The 18,542-nt window shown below is 40.1% G+C and overlaps 1 protein-coding gene across 9 annotated transcripts in view; it reads right to left on the reverse strand.

Moving 5' to 3' along the window:
• Nucleotides 1-18,542, reverse strand: part of znf536 (zinc finger protein 536) — a 353,575-nt gene that overhangs the window by 175,937 nt on the left and 159,096 nt on the right. Inside the window, exons 1-2 of one of the 9 annotated variants that reach the window (XM_048185232.1) lie at nucleotides 16,898-17,639; nucleotides 9,993-10,026 (exon numbers count right to left, since the gene is read on the reverse strand). The exons of 6 other annotated variants lie outside the window; for them this stretch is intronic. The gene's annotated coding sequence lies outside the window, so the exon portion shown is untranslated. Of the gene's footprint in view, nucleotides 1-9,992; nucleotides 10,027-16,194; nucleotides 16,820-16,897; nucleotides 17,640-18,542 lie in introns of those variants that run through there. 2 more of the 9 variants (XM_048185233.1, XM_048185234.1) reach the window with 2 other exon arrangements.

The raw sequence follows: 18,542 nt of genomic DNA on the forward strand, positions 1-18,542 counted from the left end.
CGCGTACGATGCCCGTGAAAAAGACGGAGTCGGAGCCAGTCAGCAGACAGGGCGGCGGCTAAATCGTGTTGACATTCTCCCTCAACATGACCAAAAGAAAGCCCGAGCTTCAGCAATTTCCCCTATCTGCTAATTTGGTTTTCCTTGACCCTGACACACACCAAAACACACATCTCAACACTTCCATTCACAGCGCACACACAGCCATGTTTAATTTCAGGTTCTCACCACATCAGAATTACAGAAAAACTGATGGTGGACAGAGGCCAGGCCCTGCCGGACTGATTAGCATCATTTAAGAAAGAGCGCAGCACTGAGAAGACCGCCCAGCCTACGAGATGGGTGGCCTCTCCCAGCACCAGAAGTCAATACCTAGTAAACTCATTTGAATTGAACAGAGTGAAAAACCACTCCAGCGCCTCGGCCACTGCATACATTTCCCCTCTTCCCCCTCGCACACATGTATTTATGTATTCGTTCCCTTTGTCTCCCACTAAGTGCTTTCAACGTTGGTCACCACAGACTGCCGGTAGAGGTATGCATATACATTAAGAGTGGAACAATGATCTTTTTCAGAGGTATGAAAATAATAGAAGGGAGAGGCGTCCCCCCTCCCTCTAAATTAGATAAGCCATGCAAATGGCTTAAAATTTTGTAAAGCTTTTGAGAAAATCCTACTTATGGTTGCGATTCTGTGCCAAAAAGTTCATCTGGCCTGTAAATTTAAGCATGGATTACAAATATTCAAATCATGAGCTTACTGTTCAAATAAACATTTCCAACAGGGAGAAAAGTTGCAAGGCATACACTTTCAACATAATTCCCTGTCTGGCATCGCCTGCCCCTCACTCCTAATAAAACAAAACCTCTCCAAAAATTCAGGAAAGAGCGGGAGGGGGGAAAAAACAAAACAAAGGAGTTAAAAGTTCGCCTTTTCATTTTTCGTCAGACTGAATAAACACCGCTGATGAAATCTGTAATGAATGTAATTGTAACCACCTATACAATTGCAATCGGCTGGGTAGAGAGTGAGACAAAAAATGGAGGGAGAGAAATCACAGGCACAGCACAGGCTTGGAAAGTGGAACAGATAGTAGAGTTTATATTTGAAAGAAAAAAAAAAAAAAAGTACAAGCTAGAGCGAGAGAATCAAATGGCTTAGGCTGGTCAGCTGCTTGCCACATGGTAGAACTAACAAGAACTGAAGTCACAATAATTCCAGCCTGGCTTGGATATCCTTCCTCCCTTCTCTTACATTCTCTCTCCTTCATCCACTCTTCCCAAAACAGTGGAACTGACATGGACCCGGACGTTTCTTGCAACTTTAACCTTGACGCTGGATGTCACATCTCTCGTTTCTCTTCCTCCGCCAAAAGAAGAAAAGAGAAAAGCGAAGGTCTTTTTGTGATGACAGCCGGTGCTACCCCAGGATTAGAATAGCCCCTATCATTCCAAAGCAAAGAGTGCCATATTAAAGTCTTCCACATTTGCAAAATTGCAAACAGATGCAACTCAAGTACCTGCAAATAATCTGCCAAGACCAATTTCAAAAGGGAGATTTCCAAATATGTGGAAGTCATTAGGACGCGCATTATTTTTGCGATGAGCAGGAGGCTGGAGCTGGTCTAGAGGCAGATGGGTGCTGCTTTTATTTAGCCAGAAAAAAGGCCTACGTGTTGTTCCACCATAAATGAAGATATATAACGCCAACAAAACAATTATACCCCAAATATTGATGATTCAAAGACAACAAAAGAATGTACGATTTCCTTTCATCGTTGCCGAACGCAATCTTTCATCTTCCTCTTTCCTTCTTCATGTTTCGCTATTCACTTCTGATAACGTGAGACTCAAAGAGATCTAACAGTGATGTAAAAAGAAAAATATTAAAGGTAAATGCTTCAGATAGGCCGATCTGATTTCCAACTGCTGTTGTTTTCTTTTCTACCTGCTCTTTAAGAAACCATATCTGAAGTTATCAGTTCCTCTTGTTGACTCTCTCTCTATCTCTCGTTTTATGTATTAGTTTTTCCTGTGTTCTCCAAATAGTGTTTTACCTCTGCGATATTCTCTAATTAAAAATGATTTTACCACCATGCACTGCGACAGACTCCATTAGGATGTGTGTTAAACAGCCTCTCTACTCCATTCTGCATGGGATATCACACTCACATGCATGTTATTCTCTGTTTTTCCGGTTTCATAGCAAATTAACAAATATTTAGATAAAGTTTGATTAACTGATCAATTTAAATGCAGAAAATGCATTTTAGCCTCTTGAAAATGTTCAAGCCCACAAACAATAAGTATTCAGTAAAATTCATTATAATTGTAACAGTAGGAAGCATTTTTGGCTTTCCACCCACAACTGGTCAGTGCGTGTTTGTGCTTTGCGTCCGAACTGACATTCGGTCCGAAGACTGAATTTTGAAGGCATAGTTAACCAAAAATGCTGTCATCGATTACTCACCCTTGTGTCATTCCAAACAACTTACTTTCTTCAAGAGATCATAAAAGATCATTTGAAGAATAGAGTGCAAAAAACATTAGACCCTACTGACTTTTTTTTATACAGGAAGTCTCTTATGCTTGCCAAGGCTGCATTTATTTGATCAAAAATACAGTGAAAACAGTAATTAATTATTACAATTTAAAATAATATTTTCTATTTTAAAATGTAATATATTCCTGTGATAGCAAAACTGAATTTTCAGCAGCCATTACTTAGTCTTCAGTATCACGTGATCCTTCAGCAATCACAGTAATGCTTAAATACTTATTATAAATGTTGAAAACAGTTGTGCTACTTAACATTTTTATGGAAACCTTTAATGGATTTCTTTAATGAATAGAAAGTTCAAAAGAACAGCATTTATTATAAGTCATTTGTAACATTATAAATTAGTTTATTATCACTTTTGATCAATTCTATATATCCTTTCTGAATATAATTATTTCTTTCTTTCAAATAATAATATTAAAAATTTACTAAGTAAAACTTTTGAACTGTAGTGTATATACCAAGACATTCTTCAAAATATTTTCTTTTGTGTTCCACAGATTTGGAAAGGCGTGAGGATGAGTAAATGATGAAAGAATTTTCATTTTGGGAAGAACTGTCCCTTTAACTAGTGACAAATTGAAGAATGCAAAATTTAGTTTTTATCTCCCTCTTTCTCTCTGTGCCGTCCATATTCGTTTTCTGTCTCAATGTGGCTGGCAAAAAAGAAAATTCTATAATTGAGTGGTACAGAACATGTGCCCTCCCCGCTCCAAGATGACAGATGGATTATAAAAACTTCAAAGGCGAGCATTTGGAGCACCAAGGGAGAGATGGTAGGTATTTGAACTATCATTCTTTACCCAGGAGACAATGGCTGCCTGACACGGCGTATACATCAAGAAATAGTGCAACCACATAGACATAATCTCCCTCTCTCTTGCTCTCTCCCCCTCTCTTTCTCTCTGCGATACATTAAACATCCTGTTATGAGTAACTTTCAGTCAGGCACAAAACGGCTAAGGAGGGTTTGTAAGATTAAAAACAGTTCACAGCGCACACACTATTCGGAAGACCTTCGTAACTGCTATATAATGTGACATACACAGGCATAAACAGCAAATTAACTTGTCATCCACAGCGAGAAGTCACTGAATGTTGTATTAGTTTTAGAGTCTATTTAATGAAACGCTACACTCATGAAGGCTATAGCTAGAGGAGCATTTGCCCCCCTGAATGAATCCAGCAGCCAGTGAAAGAGAGGTAGTGCTATCCGTTTCTCTCATCCTCTGCCGTGCTTTAGATATGGTTGTGATCTATTAAAAAAACATGGCCATCTGTCCAACTTCCTTCAGCACAGAGGCAGCCTATGGGCAAACTACTTTTAATAATATAGAGACAAGATGTGGGAATGCCACCATGCATACCTAATGAGAAGATCTAGATCCCCTGCTGCAAATCACTATACTGATTCTTATCCAAATCTGCCCCAGTGTGAACTTACTTGCTTTCGTTACTGGTCGAAAACATGCACTTGCACTAGAACACAATCTCATTTGTTCTGTGACTGTCAACTCTCAGCTTCAAGGATTCGTCTGTAAGATCTAAACAGTATAAGCGAATTCTCGGTTGTTTTCTTAAGATTTTACTTTGCTTCCTTCCTGTTAATTGGCACTTTTGTGCCTTTTTATGAGACAATTTGCTTGAAAAAAATAAGTAAATAAATAAATAAATAAATGAACATGGACACTAATGTGGAACTCAATGTGAATCAGAAAAAAAAAAAAAAAAAAAAAAAAAAAAAAAAATATATATATATATATATATATATATATATATATATATATATATGCAAATGTTTGATAAAGCATACCTGAAATCCAGACATGCCCCACTGAAGCAATCACACTTATTCATCCTTGATTTATAAAGCCGGTCGACATTAAGCCTTGAGTTCGCGCTAAGAGGGCTGCCCTTTGACCTTTAGGATAACCCCAGTTTGTTTGCATTTCTGTATGAATGCGTGTGGCGTCTGCAGTAGAGCGTGTAGGAACGCTTTTCTCCGACTGGTCACCTTTTCAATGTCCATCAGGATTTCCTCACTAATCCCAATGGATCATCCTATCAGTGCTTAAAGCATGTTTATGTGTAATGGAATCCATCTTTCTCGATTCATACCACTCCCCCTACTTCTCCTTCTGTTTTCTTCCTAATTTTTTATCCAATTTTCAGGCCTGCAGTTCTCTCATTTTGAGAGCACAGTGGTCCACAAAATGTAGATGTATGTGTAGATTATACACATTTTTTAATATAAATAAAAAATATAAAAATATTTGATATATAATATATATATTATATTAATGCATATATTATAGAAATAGTATAAAAATTAATATTACATAACTTATATAACATTACTGTTCAAAAGTTTCAAATTGGTAGTCTCACCAAGGCTGCATTTATTTAATAAAGAAAACAGCAAATATAGTAAGATTGTGAAATAGTATTACAATGTAATACAAATCATTATAATTAAAATAATTTTAAAAATACATTTACATTTTATTTAAACATTACTCCAGTCCTTAGTGTCACATGATCCTTCAGAAATCATTCTAATAGGTTGATTTGCTGCTCAAGAAACATTTCGGTCACACTTCAGATTAGAGTCCAGTTTTCACGATTAACTAATTATTAACTACAACTTTTGCCTCAATAAGCTCCTAATTACTTTTTATTAATAGTTAGAAAAGGTAGTTGTTAAGTTTAGTTATTGGGTAGGATTAGGGATGTAAAAGATGGTCATGCAGAATAAGTCATTAATATGTGCTTTATAAGTACTAATAAACAGACAATATCCTAGTAATATGCATGCTAATAAGCAACTAGTTAATAGAGAGAATTAGACCCTAAACTAAAGTGTTACCAGCATTTCTTATTATTATCAATTTTAAAACAGCTGTGCTTCATAATATTTCTGTGGAAACTGTGATACCCTTTTCATGATTCTTTGATTAATGGAAAGTTCAAAAGAACAATTTATTTGAAATAATAACAATGTACATGTCCTAACTGCCGAGTCAAATGCGTTCTTGCTAAAAAAAAAAAAAAGTATTATAAATGCCTTTACATATAATATTTTTTAATATATAATTCAACTGACCAAATATCTGCCAACATATCAGTCATTCAGTGGCTGCGATAAACTAATCTTTTCCCACTGCACTTTCACATATAGATTTTTTTGTTTCTGTTTTGTTGTTAAACCCATGTATCTATTATTTGCAACACTGCCTCTCCAAAAGCAAGAATCCAGGTGCAATCTTTTTCCTTTAGCTTCTCAGCTTCTCTCAAACACCTGCTCTATTCCTCCACACAGTCCCACGATGCTCTCTTCTCTCCAGCTATTTCTCTCTCTTCCTAGGCTTGGAGGTGTGGAGTACCTCCCCCTTGCTCATAACCAACTGACTACACTGTTTGATTAAAAGCGCATTTGGACGGTAGAGAAAGAATCCGACCCTGCCTACATAATTAAGATCACTTCCGAGATTACTCACGACAACAAAAGTGGGGAAAGCGGGGATCCTGCGGCCAAGGCGAGGGGATGAAACATAAGAGCATGGGACGGGGCAGACCCCTCGTGTGCCTTGATCAAACGTCCAGTCGAGGGGAGACGGACCCCCACGGCTCCCACCTCACAAGTACAACATGAATGAATCCTGCTCCACATATCAACCCGACACATAAGTAGTAGATACACTCAGCACAGAGCGGCAGACGGCATTTCACACATGGCATTTCACGCACGGCAATTTTACAATAAATCCCAAATTAGAGAAAGAAATAACAAAGTCCTCCCAAATAAAGGCGCTGACACACAGACACATAGCATGGGAGCAAACAAACATTTTCGTATGCAATAACGCAAATACACACACTCCATTTTGGAGTAACAATGCTGCAGGTGCTGTTCAAGTCTAATGAAGACAAATAAACGTGCGAGAGTGCCTAGAAGTCACATAATAACAAATAAAGATCAATACTTCTCAGAGGAGAATTATTAGCCAGCTTTGTGAGTTTTAGCCAAAAGCCTCTGGGTGTGATTTGTTCTGTCTCACTCATAACTTCCCTTTTTCACAGCAGACACAGAAACCCCACATCACATTTCTCTTTCTCTCTTTCTCTCATGCGCGCTCTGCTACGGCTGTGGTTAGGGCGCTCACTGAGGCGTTGCGAGTTAAGTGGCCTGCCCAGAGGGAGCGTGGAGCTACGCTGTGGCCCACCTGGGCCTTGATCCCGAGACCCCCTGCGGTCAGAGGTCCATCTCCTTAACCGTTCCTCGGCGATACTTCGCATTACCCCGGCCGTCCTCAGCCTCCAAACCCAGCGCGGGAGGCCATTAATATAATCACAGGGATGTAGTGTGCGCCGGAGAGCCCCGAGGCTACGGCAATCAGCGGGGCTGAGTGAGGGCTAAGAGAGACTGAGGGGAGAGAGAGGAAGAAAAATATATAAACCGAGGGGAAAATCTCCCATAGCTTCCCCGTTTGGCTCGCGCCGAAACAGGATCGCGTCGGATCATCATTCCTGGAGACGCGGGATGTGAGGGGGGCTGAGGTTTGCACTTTAAAGGGGACCTCCCAAGACGGAGAGAGATCGGGGGAGGGGGGGATCATGAATCTTCTCTGCCCAACCTTAAGCCTCTCTAGTTAGTTGATCTAACGATGACTGGTCACAGTACCATCATCATGCAAATTTAAACAGAGATGATCTTTTAGCCGCCTGTTGAGGGGGCCACACATACAGGAAAAGTGTTAATGATCAACACCAGACCACAGGCCCCTTCCTCTGCGCAAATCACGTCATCGCTGCCTCAACTTGTTATGAAAGTCGCTCTCGCTCTGAAACAGCCGATATCCATAACGTTCTGATTAGCGTCATGAAATTAATTAATCCTTAAGCATCTTAGCGAAATCCAACCCACAAATTACATATAAAAAGTCGAAACTATAAATATCGTGTTTATATTTAAAAAAGCACATGGAAATGTAATTGACACATGCTTTCAAATGCAAGCAGCAAACAAAATGAGGTGTCATAAAGTCTAGACACACAACATGTGCTGCTTCACTTCCAGTAAAGTTTTTAACTTGAAATAAAAGTGCATTTTCCTACAATAACGTAAACAGGTTAAATGGCGGCCGGTTCTCTTGACCTCGGAAAGTTAAAAAGGATGTTGGTGGTTGATCTGACACAAAGAAGTCATGCATAAAAACTTCCAGAAGTGTAACTGAACTCTAAGCTGTCCTTTCTGAACATGCCTTCCATTTTTTTCCAGCCTCCAGTCGTGTGGGTTTGGAGTGGATTGGATCGTCCACATTACCACAGGCTGATCTATACTGACAGCCTTATTTACAAAAACATGGGAAAGAGTAACAAGGCAAGTTACCCCACACTCTCTCCTTCACTCACTTAACTTAGCTTTCTCCCAATTACAACGATTGGCACAGACGCCATAACAAAAGAGATGAAACGGGCAACTTAAGAGACAGACAACAACACTTCGTGATCAAGACTGAAAAAAAGGGAGCAGGCGAGAGAACAAAAACAATAACAGACAAGAAAGGGGGAGAGGGAAAAGAAGCTGAATTGTGAAAATTGGCGGAGATTGTGGGAGATGTGTTATGGGTAAGCGTCAGCAGGAGGGGAGAAACACATCTTAAGACTTAAAAGGTGTGTAAAGTAAGCTGAGCATCGGGGGAATTCTCTCTGAGAGCCCCTTTAAAATTCACCTCTGCATTAAGGCAGATAAATAAAGGCAAATTCCCCAAAGTAAATACTGTTTAACTCTAACCTTCAGCAAGAGTTACTTAAAGTGCGCCTCACAGGACTGACAGCCCTCTACAAACAAAACAACCAGGTGGCTGATTGTATGTGTATATATGTCTAGGATTTAAACAATGCGATTATTTCCATACAAAAGTTGGTCCAGCCTCCACCACAAACACTGCAGCAATACACAAATGAATGCTTTTATGATTTTATAATGTTCAAATTCACTGACATTCAAACAAATGAATTATAGAGAGAGAAAAAAATAGTGTAAATTCTAAATAAATAAATAAAAATATTTAAATAAATGATCAAATGATGATGATTATTATTATTATTATTATTATTATTTATATTTAATAATAATAATAATAATAAAACCCAATTTGTCATCTATTCAATGTGTGATATTCTGCTTTAATTAAAAAAAAAAAAAAAAAATGACCCATTGAAATTTGCCTTTAGCCTTGGCCCAGATTGACAGAAGTGAGCAGATATACAGCTATGTACATACTTAATATTTGTTCTGAAGGAAAAAAAAAAAAAAAAATGTAGGCAGGTATGTGTACTCATATGACACTGCAGGACTGAAGATGTGGCATTGCTGGTGTGGCTTGAGGGGTGTGGGGTGGACAGTCACAGAGAGGCATGTGTTCAAAGCTTGGAACGCTCATTACCATTCGGACCTATTTATTTACTTTAGGATCACCAGAAAAACAGTAAAACCCTATTAGAGCTTTTGGAGGAGGGGAAAATGGTGTTTTAAAACTTCTAGGTTGCATGGTGTTTAAAGTCGCTCAATATTTGCAAAGAACCTTTCGAGTGAAAGATGCATTCATATTTAGAAATATAAAACTGTAAAATGTCAAATAAAGCACTGAGAAAATAACTCATTATAATGCTCTGTGTCTTGGATTTCATTTACAATCTTTCATTAAAAAAACAAAAAAAATCAGCAATTTAAATAATAATAAGAACACCGAACTGTTTAAAGTATATTAATTCTATTCTGCTGAAACAAATTCTAATATTAAGGTCAGATATTGAGCGATATGGCCCTGATGTGATGGCCCATGATTCAGTTCAAAGTAGCAGGACAGACGTGCAGAGGCATTAAAGAGCTTTGCAAACAGGCGGTCATGTCCCTGACTGATATCAAGCGGCAGTTATCAGCACTGCCACACACAGATCTCTCACAGCCTGTTCAAGAGCACAGCACAGATATGTTAAATACATCACCCTCTCTCTCTTTCAACATCTCTATCTTTCTCTCTCTCTCCCAGTGCCAGTGCTTCCCTCTTTCCTCTCCGTATGCCATCTCTCTCTCTCTCTCGCTGGTTAGGAGCTGCTAATTCACAGGGTCTGATCTGTCTGTAAGGCTGGAGACGCCAATGCTATCATTATCAGCCAATTCAGCCAGCCGTTAAATGGAGGAATCAGGAGACATTTGCTCTCCTCCACTATCGCAATGACATCATTACCGGGAGAATCAACAGCACAAGCACTCTGACCGTGTGTTAGTGTGACTCTGTAAGTGTGTGCGTGAGCATGTGTGCATACAATGTTGTGCGTTTGCATGTGTGTGAGTGCGGTGTGTGTAAAACATAAAAGGGTCGTATTCAGGGGAAATTAGGGGGGAGTAAAAATAACATGTGCCTACCTGTGAGATACCAAGGACCGGGACACACTGTCAGCTGAAAGTTCCCAAGTGCAGAGCGTGGAGAGAGATATAAAAAAATAAAAAATAAAAATAAAAAAAAGAGGGAGAGAGGGAGAGGGAAAAAGAGAGTAAGTGAAAGAGTCGTTTGCACATACAGAGTAAATGGCAGCTCGATGCTAGCTGTGGCACTACTTTTTTTTTTTTCTCCGCACCCTCCCTCCCTCTTTTTTCTGTCTCCTTTTGCCGCCCCTCTCCAACATTGCGCTAATAGCCACCTGTGAACCACGCAGCCATATGATCCACTCCCAGGCCTCTGGAGTGGAGTCACCTCTGTGTTTTTCGGCCCCCTCCTCCAATGATAAATCATCATCGTTTAGCTAATATCCGTTTTTAACCTCTCTCCCTGATTAACAACACTCTTCCCCCCTGGATACAAACCACTCCTGCTACAGTGCAGCTAAATAGCTTGCCTCTTTTCCTTTTTTTTTTCTTTTCCCCAGCTCTCTTTTTCATATTCCTTTGCTCTCTGTTTTTCTTTCCTTCACTTTTTAAATTATAGGTCCTTCAAAGATAGGACAAATAACATTTCATTAACCATGACTGTCACTTCTGTTAGAAAGGGTCACTATCAGCATTTTAACCTTCAATTGCTGAAGAACAGGAAGAAAAGACACATGCATTTTAATTAACCAATAAAAACAATTCTAAGTCACAAATCAGCCAGAAACAGATGTTATGGATTATAAAGTGTCTGGATACACATAAATATATTTGTGTAAAATCGTTGGGGTTGGTTATGCGTGAAAAAAAAAAAAAAACGTGTTGCACTTTTGATACGGCACCCCTAGTGGAGGGGGTGAAAGAGAAATTCAGTCTGCGCAGATCTGACTGAAAATTGTCAAAATATTTGCAGCAGAGGAATTCCAACATGCGAGCGGCTTGGGCTCCCCTACAAAGGAACCATCTTCCCTGAGTAACAAGTGGAGGGAACGAGTGCCGACAGAGAAGCTAAAATCCCTCAGGCTAAAGAAATCCAGCTATTGTAGTAATAGCCCCTGAGACCTGGCTGAGTATGTACAGCTTTCAGAGGTACTTCTCATCCTATTTGTAGCCCCGCCAGTGATGTATGTGAGCGTGCGTGTGTGTACTGGTAAGTGACAGGATGTACATAACGTAGGTCACTTCACTGCTCATGCACTCCTTTAAACAGGCTCCTTTTTTCGCTCTCATTTTTGTATTTTTTTAGACAACTTCCCACCACAAATACTCGCTGGGGTTTGCCTATAATACTATAATGTATTTTTTCATCTCTCTCCTCATTTTTTTTTCCTTTTTTGTTCCACAAGGCAAGTTTCATTAAAGATCCAATTATGCAAATCAGGTCCTGAAGAGCCAGTTGAATATGCAGTATAATAGTGTACCGTAATAGTTCAACACAATATACTGCATCTGAGGCAGATTTACGAGGCAACATAACTGCTACGCCTCCGTCCTTTGGAGAAAACCTCTTGATCATAATTAAAGGTGCAGGGTCCCTCTTTACTTCTCAGTGGCGTCCATTTTAACCAGGCTGCCCTCCAGGGGGCTGCCGTCCCTCACACTCAGGGTGGATGGTGCACCAGTTGGGGTCGTGACCTGGAAACAGTTCAAGGGTAGGCGTTGTTAAACTCCCCCAATTATCTGGAGACATCTTGTAACAGAGATGCCCTCCGCTCTAACGGCGGACCACCCAGCCATCAGAATTATCTGCCACTATTTTTGGTGCCTGTGCAGCACTGCAAATATTTACCACTATTTTAAGAGCTCGGATTAGAATGCAAAACAACATAATAGCATGTGCTTAAGGCCAGTGATTGACAGGAAGTTGCTTGTTTGTGCAAAGCCCCTGTCTACTGAGATGACATGGCTGTAATTTTGTCCTTCTCACCAACTCAAAAGCAAGCCGTCATGTTAGACGGTGCCGTATAGCACATAGGAATTAGCTGTTTGTTTGTTTTTAATTAAAAAAGTTAACTTCATTTTTCATCAATTATAAAAAATAAAATTAAAAAAATAAAAAAAGTTTGGGTGTGGTCAGCTTAATAGGTGTCCCATTACTGGACAAGGATTAAGGCCGTAGCTGAAGGCTGACCATGTCTCCCAAGGCTGTGTAAACCTGCCCGATTCAACACTCTCTATAATGACCACATGTCCCACAGCCTTTCTATACACACACACACACACACACTTTCTCTCTCTCTGAGATGTGTGAGAGAGTGTGAGTACGTGTGTGGTGTTGGAGGGCTGAATTTTGTCCACCCATTCCCTCTCCCACAGGAGAGAATTATGAGAAAGAGGGGAAAAAAACTTAGAGGGATACAAAACATCTGCACACATCTGTTCAGCTCTGTCATCTGCGCATGGGCTAACTTTAACGTATGCTTCCCTACCAATGCTCGATATTCATTGCAGCGCCATTAGTCTATCTATATATTTTCCTCATGGAAAGTGCCTCAGGGTGGAGTAGAGCAAGGACCCTCTCTCTCTCTCTCTCTTTCTCTCTCTTGCTCCGTAGACAGACAGACGCTCCTTCTGGTGGCACCCTGGCATGAGGCAGTGGAGACAAGATCATCCGTCACCACCTCATCTGTCAGGACACTCTTTATTCTTAGATCACACACTGACTGACGTCTGTGATTAGCCCGCTCAAAAACTTCCACTCCTCTACCCCCTCTCCCTCTCTATCTCTCTCTGTCTGTTTCGAACGACTACGAAAAGCCTTAGAAATCATCACTCATTTATAAGTGACATGTGCATAACGAAATGTCCTTATTCCACTATAATTATTTGTTAAATACAAAAGTTGACATCTGTCAGTAACCGAACATTCCCATTTATATTACGTAAAGTGACATGCTGAACTGTGTCTTCGCCTGTACACAGGCGGATATTGAATGACAGGGAATTATGCGCTTAATCAATTGGAGAGGACAGGCATAGGAGTAATGTGAGGCACTCTTTTGCTAAATGTACTTTCAGAGGATGGTGGATTCTATAGCGATCGGTACAGGACCACACCCATAACTTTATGCTGAGAATTTGGACGTTTGGAAGTAATATCATCTACAACAATATGGGAAAGAACTGTCACTCCTAAAAAATAAAGCTTCCAAAAAGGAGCTCTCACAACAATTCAACTGAAGAACCATCAGTGAGCAGTACTTAAAAGAACCACTATTTTAGAACCTTTATCCACTATAAAGACCTTTTGTACAATGGAAAGGTTCTATTAACGTTACAAGTTCTTTTATGGAACCATCAGTGCCAATAAAGAACCTTTATTTTTTTAAGAGTGTACTTGTAAAATATTTGAAAACATCATCAGCAAAGACATATTCCTTTCTCAGAAGTTAACATAACCTTCCTAATCAAGGTCACTAACATTACTTTGCTAAGCCAACAGCATCACATAAACGCCCCCAACAAATAAACATGACACTCCTGGTGTTTAGGGATTCTTCCGCCACGAGGGGAGAGGCCTGAGACTTCGGAGCTGGAGAGGAAGGGGACGAGGGCGACGACGGGGTGGAGGCGTGAGGTCGGTGTCTCCACAGCACATATCAATTAATACCTAAACGCCACGGCCTTGCCTGCCATACCGTCCCCCCTGAGTCGCCTGGCTAGGGCCCGGGCATCTGGAAGACAATTTCCTCCAATTAAAAGGAGCGGGGAGGCATTTAAGTGTGGAATGGATGTTTGATCAAGTCTCCAAGGCTCAAGCACAGATCCAGCCGGCTAAGCTGGAGACTGACAGGCCTGGAGACAGAGAGAGAGAGAGAGAGAGCAAGCAAGAGAGAAAGAGAGCGAGGTCTCGTCTCTCCTGCCCGTTGGCACTGCCCTGCTCTCGGCTGTGGCGAGGGCTGGGGAGGTGCACCTCCACACACCGGGGTTACTGGTGACGGCGGCGGCAAGCACGCAGACCTAGGGACACACTAACGCTCTTGAGCGCTGCCAAGTTCTGCCACACAACACACACTTTCCCTGCCGAATGAGTGCAAGACGCATATGTAAATGAGAGCGTACACACCAGGGAGGAGACATTTTGACAGGATTGGCTTGGTCTGTTTAGCCCCATCGAACTGCTATCAGTTGCACTGGCAGAGTGTATTCACAAGAGTCTTCATAACACCCTCTCTCTCACTGCATTTAAACGAGTTTGATATTTTTCCTCCCAAAATAATAATAAAAAATTGTCTCATAGATGATCAATTCCATGTGAGCATGATATACATTTTCAGCTGATAATGCATTTGTGAAGACCAAAAAAATTAAATAAATAATTAATAATTAAAAAACAAAAAAAAAAAAAAAAAAACAGCAATAAGCAAAAATTGCAACAACATCAACACCTCTACGACTGTGGCTATCCCGTGCTGCAGCTATTTTTATTGTTTTGCTAATTAGTCAGATATTTTTAAAAAATAAACAACAACATGCATTATTTAGCATCAAAGTCTAGGAACAATTTTTATATTAGCTTATAATGACAAACAATTAAAGCCTGCTGTTAAATAAATCAAGCATTTCACTTAAAACAATAACCTTAATTCAGATGGCCTATCGATTGTAAACACACACTATGCATGACTATTTTCTCTCTCTTTCTCACTGTCCACATTAATCCAGCATACTGTTTATTGATTTATTTATTTTAATTCATAAAGGAGCTTACAAAGCTATATTTGTGGTCATGTTAATGCTGGCCTTTCAAATGAATTGTGTGGGATTCTGAAAAGAACGTGTGACTTGACTACATCACAATGTAATTTCAAATCAGAAAAATGAAAAGAGCTGACAAAAATGTCTACGCCCAGACACTATTACAGACATAATATCCGTTAAACAATGACGGTACATCTGTGCCGCCTGCTATTTGTCCCTTTCCATGAACAATGAACCTGAGGAAAAAACAGTTATCTCATTTCAACATTATGAAAGATGCATTCAAACTAAAAGTAGCTGTGTGTGTGTGTGTGTGTGTGTGTGTGTGTGTGTGTGTGTGTGTGTGTGTGTGTGTGTGTGTGTTTAATATTCTTTTCCATAAGTAAAAGTTTGGGTCATCTCATATAAAGTGACATAAGAAATATGCACCTGGATCTGAAGGCATGAGACAGCAAATCAATTTTGCTAGATTTATAAAGACCTTTCATACAGAATTAAGCACCTGAAGTGCGCGCAAAAGATGCATGATGCAATGTGTCACATTATAATTTTGACCCTGGCAATGTTATAATTTGTGAAGTAACAAAATATGCCTAAAACAATGAGCTGAATTATTTTATTGTGCGTCAAAACGCAGCTCACAATCATGGCAACATACATTTTATCTTTTCTTCAATTATTCCCGCACTCCCGCGCGCATTCCTATCCTAATCTCCAATTCTTGCAACTTTCTTGTTCTTTTTTCCTCCGTAATACATCATTTCCCCAAGCGACAATCCTCGCAACAGTCGTTCAAATCTCCATTTCCAGGGGAGATGTGCGTGTTTTTTCCGCAGATAAAAAGGTTTTTAAGTCTGATATGACATTTAGCCCTCAGTTGTTGAATGCCATCATAAGGCTTCTGTTCATAAGAGGTCGATCACAGCACAAAATGGCAGGTCTCACCGGCTCTTCCATCTCACAAGTTTTGACACATGGCATGCACCGGGTAACTTTGATCCTAATTCTCCAACCGATCTGTGTTCACTTCAGCTGAAATCCTAAACGCAAAGCCCTTGGGGCTGAAGTGAGAAAGTTTGAGCAGAGATTTGAGGAAACTTTCTTACAGCTCCATATCTCTGCTTGGCCAGCATGAGCGAATGTGGTGCGCATCCCTGGAAAGCTTCTATCCACCTTAGAGTAATAATGCACAATGTGTCTTTACACTTAATTAATAAAGTTATCCCCATAAGAGCCAAATTTAAAATACGACGTGTTTTTGTTCTTTCTTCTTCTTTAGAGTAAGTTCATCTAAGCGCGTGCAATGGCTTCCAGTAACGCTTTCGATATGAAGCCGTTTTATTATCCCACGCGACAACGTTTTAGACAATTAACATTGCATCTATTGCAATCAAATAGAGAAATATGAAAATACACACGTCATTAGCAGAACACTGACTTTTAGAAAACGAACCGAGCGAAAACCATCCGGGAGCCCACTACTGATCTAGCCACTTCTTACCTTTAAATTCATCCGGACGTCAAGACGCGTTGCGAAAGAATGTCTTCATTAAATAATGAAGCATGTCCACATAATTGAGCTGATCATTTTCTTATACAGCTGAGGGGGTTAAAGTATATAGTCTACACACACAAACACACACGCGCGCGCGTGCTTCGGACCTGTTATGCTCGTCTTCTCGCGAATCCGTTTCCCAACTGTTCCTCGCGCATCCCGAGTGATGAAAAAGCGCCTTTGAGTTTATTCTCGACATAAACGCATTCATTGATAGTGATCGGCCAGCATCACAAGACATTTCCCCTCATCTGTCTGTTCGGACTCCCCCTATCTGGACGGCGAAAAGCATTGTACCGTTGAAAAGGCACTCCATTGTCGTCCATTCACAGAGAGCGGAGAGAGTCTTGCGGCATTTGATGGGACTAAAAGCTTGAACCCTTGATAAAACAGCCCCGGTGCACGGAATATCATCTCGAGTCGTCTATTTTCCCCACGCGGAGAGACTCAAAAACGAATTTCACTCCATCGGATCATCTTATTGACCTTGACTTCCCCGTGAACAATTATTAAAATCTGTCTATCCTCACTCACATTGTCAGCCCCGTTATTCAGACGAGGCGTAATTGGCTTTGATGCCTGTCGCCGTTTAAATAACACCGTGGAAAAACACTACATATAGCTACAATTGAAAAATAAATGTCCTTACCTTTTGGAGAAAGTATCTGAAGTCTTGTATCCTCGAGAAAAAGTCCAGTGAGATGAGCGGAGAGCGCGAGCATCAGTCAGTATAAGAGAGAAGTAATGAGTGATAAAATGACGCTCATCTGCACTGTAACCTTGTGGCGTATTTAATGTAAATAAGCCGGTTATGTTGCACACAATCACACACACGCACACACACATACATGCATGCACACAAACAGAGACCGGCCAAGACGGGAAGCGCTTTTTTTCCCACTCTTATATGCTAACGCGTCACACAGGAGCGCATATTTAAAACAAATGCACGAGAAAGCTTATCAGTTTGTAAATATGAGATGAAATTGCCACTCAGCGGGGCGCGTAGCCTAACCAACAACCTCCCTCTTCATCACAGAAAGAGGAAAAGGGGTCCAGACAGCGGTCGACACACGCGCTCAGAGACGTGGGAGAAGGTCCTCTGAAAAGGTACTTCGGTGAGGACATGAAACTTTTTTGGGGCTGAACTTCAGCGCTCAGGCCGATGTTGCTTTTACGCGAGGACTGAGACGCAGAATAAGGCAATTGTACATTCAGTGTCCCGGCAGTTGACAAAAGCTCCTGTTTCAATAAACTCTTTGTTGTGGGATTATATAATGATTATGTTGTAATTATGGGAGCGCTTTGGTAATAGTAATAATAATAATAGGCTAATAATAAAAGAATATCCGATGGGAATGCGACTGCGCGTGACTTTGGAGAAAAGGACAAGGATGTCAGAATACAGATGGACTGATTGATTATATCGATTTTGATATAAATCGGGTAACTCGAAAGAAGCACGTTGAGGAAAAGCAGGTGCTCAAAAAAAAAAAAAAAAAAAAAAAAAAAAAAAAAAAAACTTAAAACAAACTTTAAAAAAAAACTCCTGTACTTAACTTTACAGGTGCGTTTTCCCAAGGAGCACATATGTCGTCCACATAAAAAAAAAATAAAAAAAAAATAAAAATAAAAATAAATAAACTTAGCATGCATTAGGCCTACAATTAGTCTTATTCTCTCACCAATTATTATTATTTATGTATTTATGATTGTTATCTTTTTTTTTTTTTTTTTTTTACACCAGGACCTTCCTAATTAGATAAATCAAATCAAGACTGATTATGAATGACTTCTGTATTAGGACCTGGTGACATCTGATGATACGGCATATTTACACAGTCAGGACAAAAGCCTTAACGCTCCATAACGTGATCCAGAGAACCGTTTTATCATGTGACAAGTTGTAAAGTGGAAGGTTTTCCTCTTTCTCTTTTTGCTAAACTACACAGTTGCGTGTTTGTGATATTAAGTGTGTTCAAAGGAGCATTAATCGTTATTAAATCCCAAGGCAAAGGCTCGCCTTCTCTTTATTTTCTTTCCAGACAAAACACACGTTTTAAAAGATAGCACATTCATTATTCACTATGAAAATCAGATTCCCATGCTGCCCCTTAAACGCTCAGGAATTCAGCCCGCATTTTCCAGTCTGATGTGTATGAAATTCCTTTTTGAACAAATTCCAAAATAAAAGTTGTGCCTCTAAAGAAATTAGCATAACCATCCCATCAATAATATCGCTATCTCTATGGGAATGATAGCGAAAGCAGTAGGGGTGTTCCTTTACTCAATTC

This window comes from Megalobrama amblycephala, linkage group LG3 (assembly GCF_018812025.1).
Source record: "Megalobrama amblycephala isolate DHTTF-2021 linkage group LG3, ASM1881202v1, whole genome shotgun sequence".
Lineage (NCBI taxonomy): Eukaryota > Metazoa > Chordata > Actinopteri > Cypriniformes > Xenocyprididae > Megalobrama > Megalobrama amblycephala.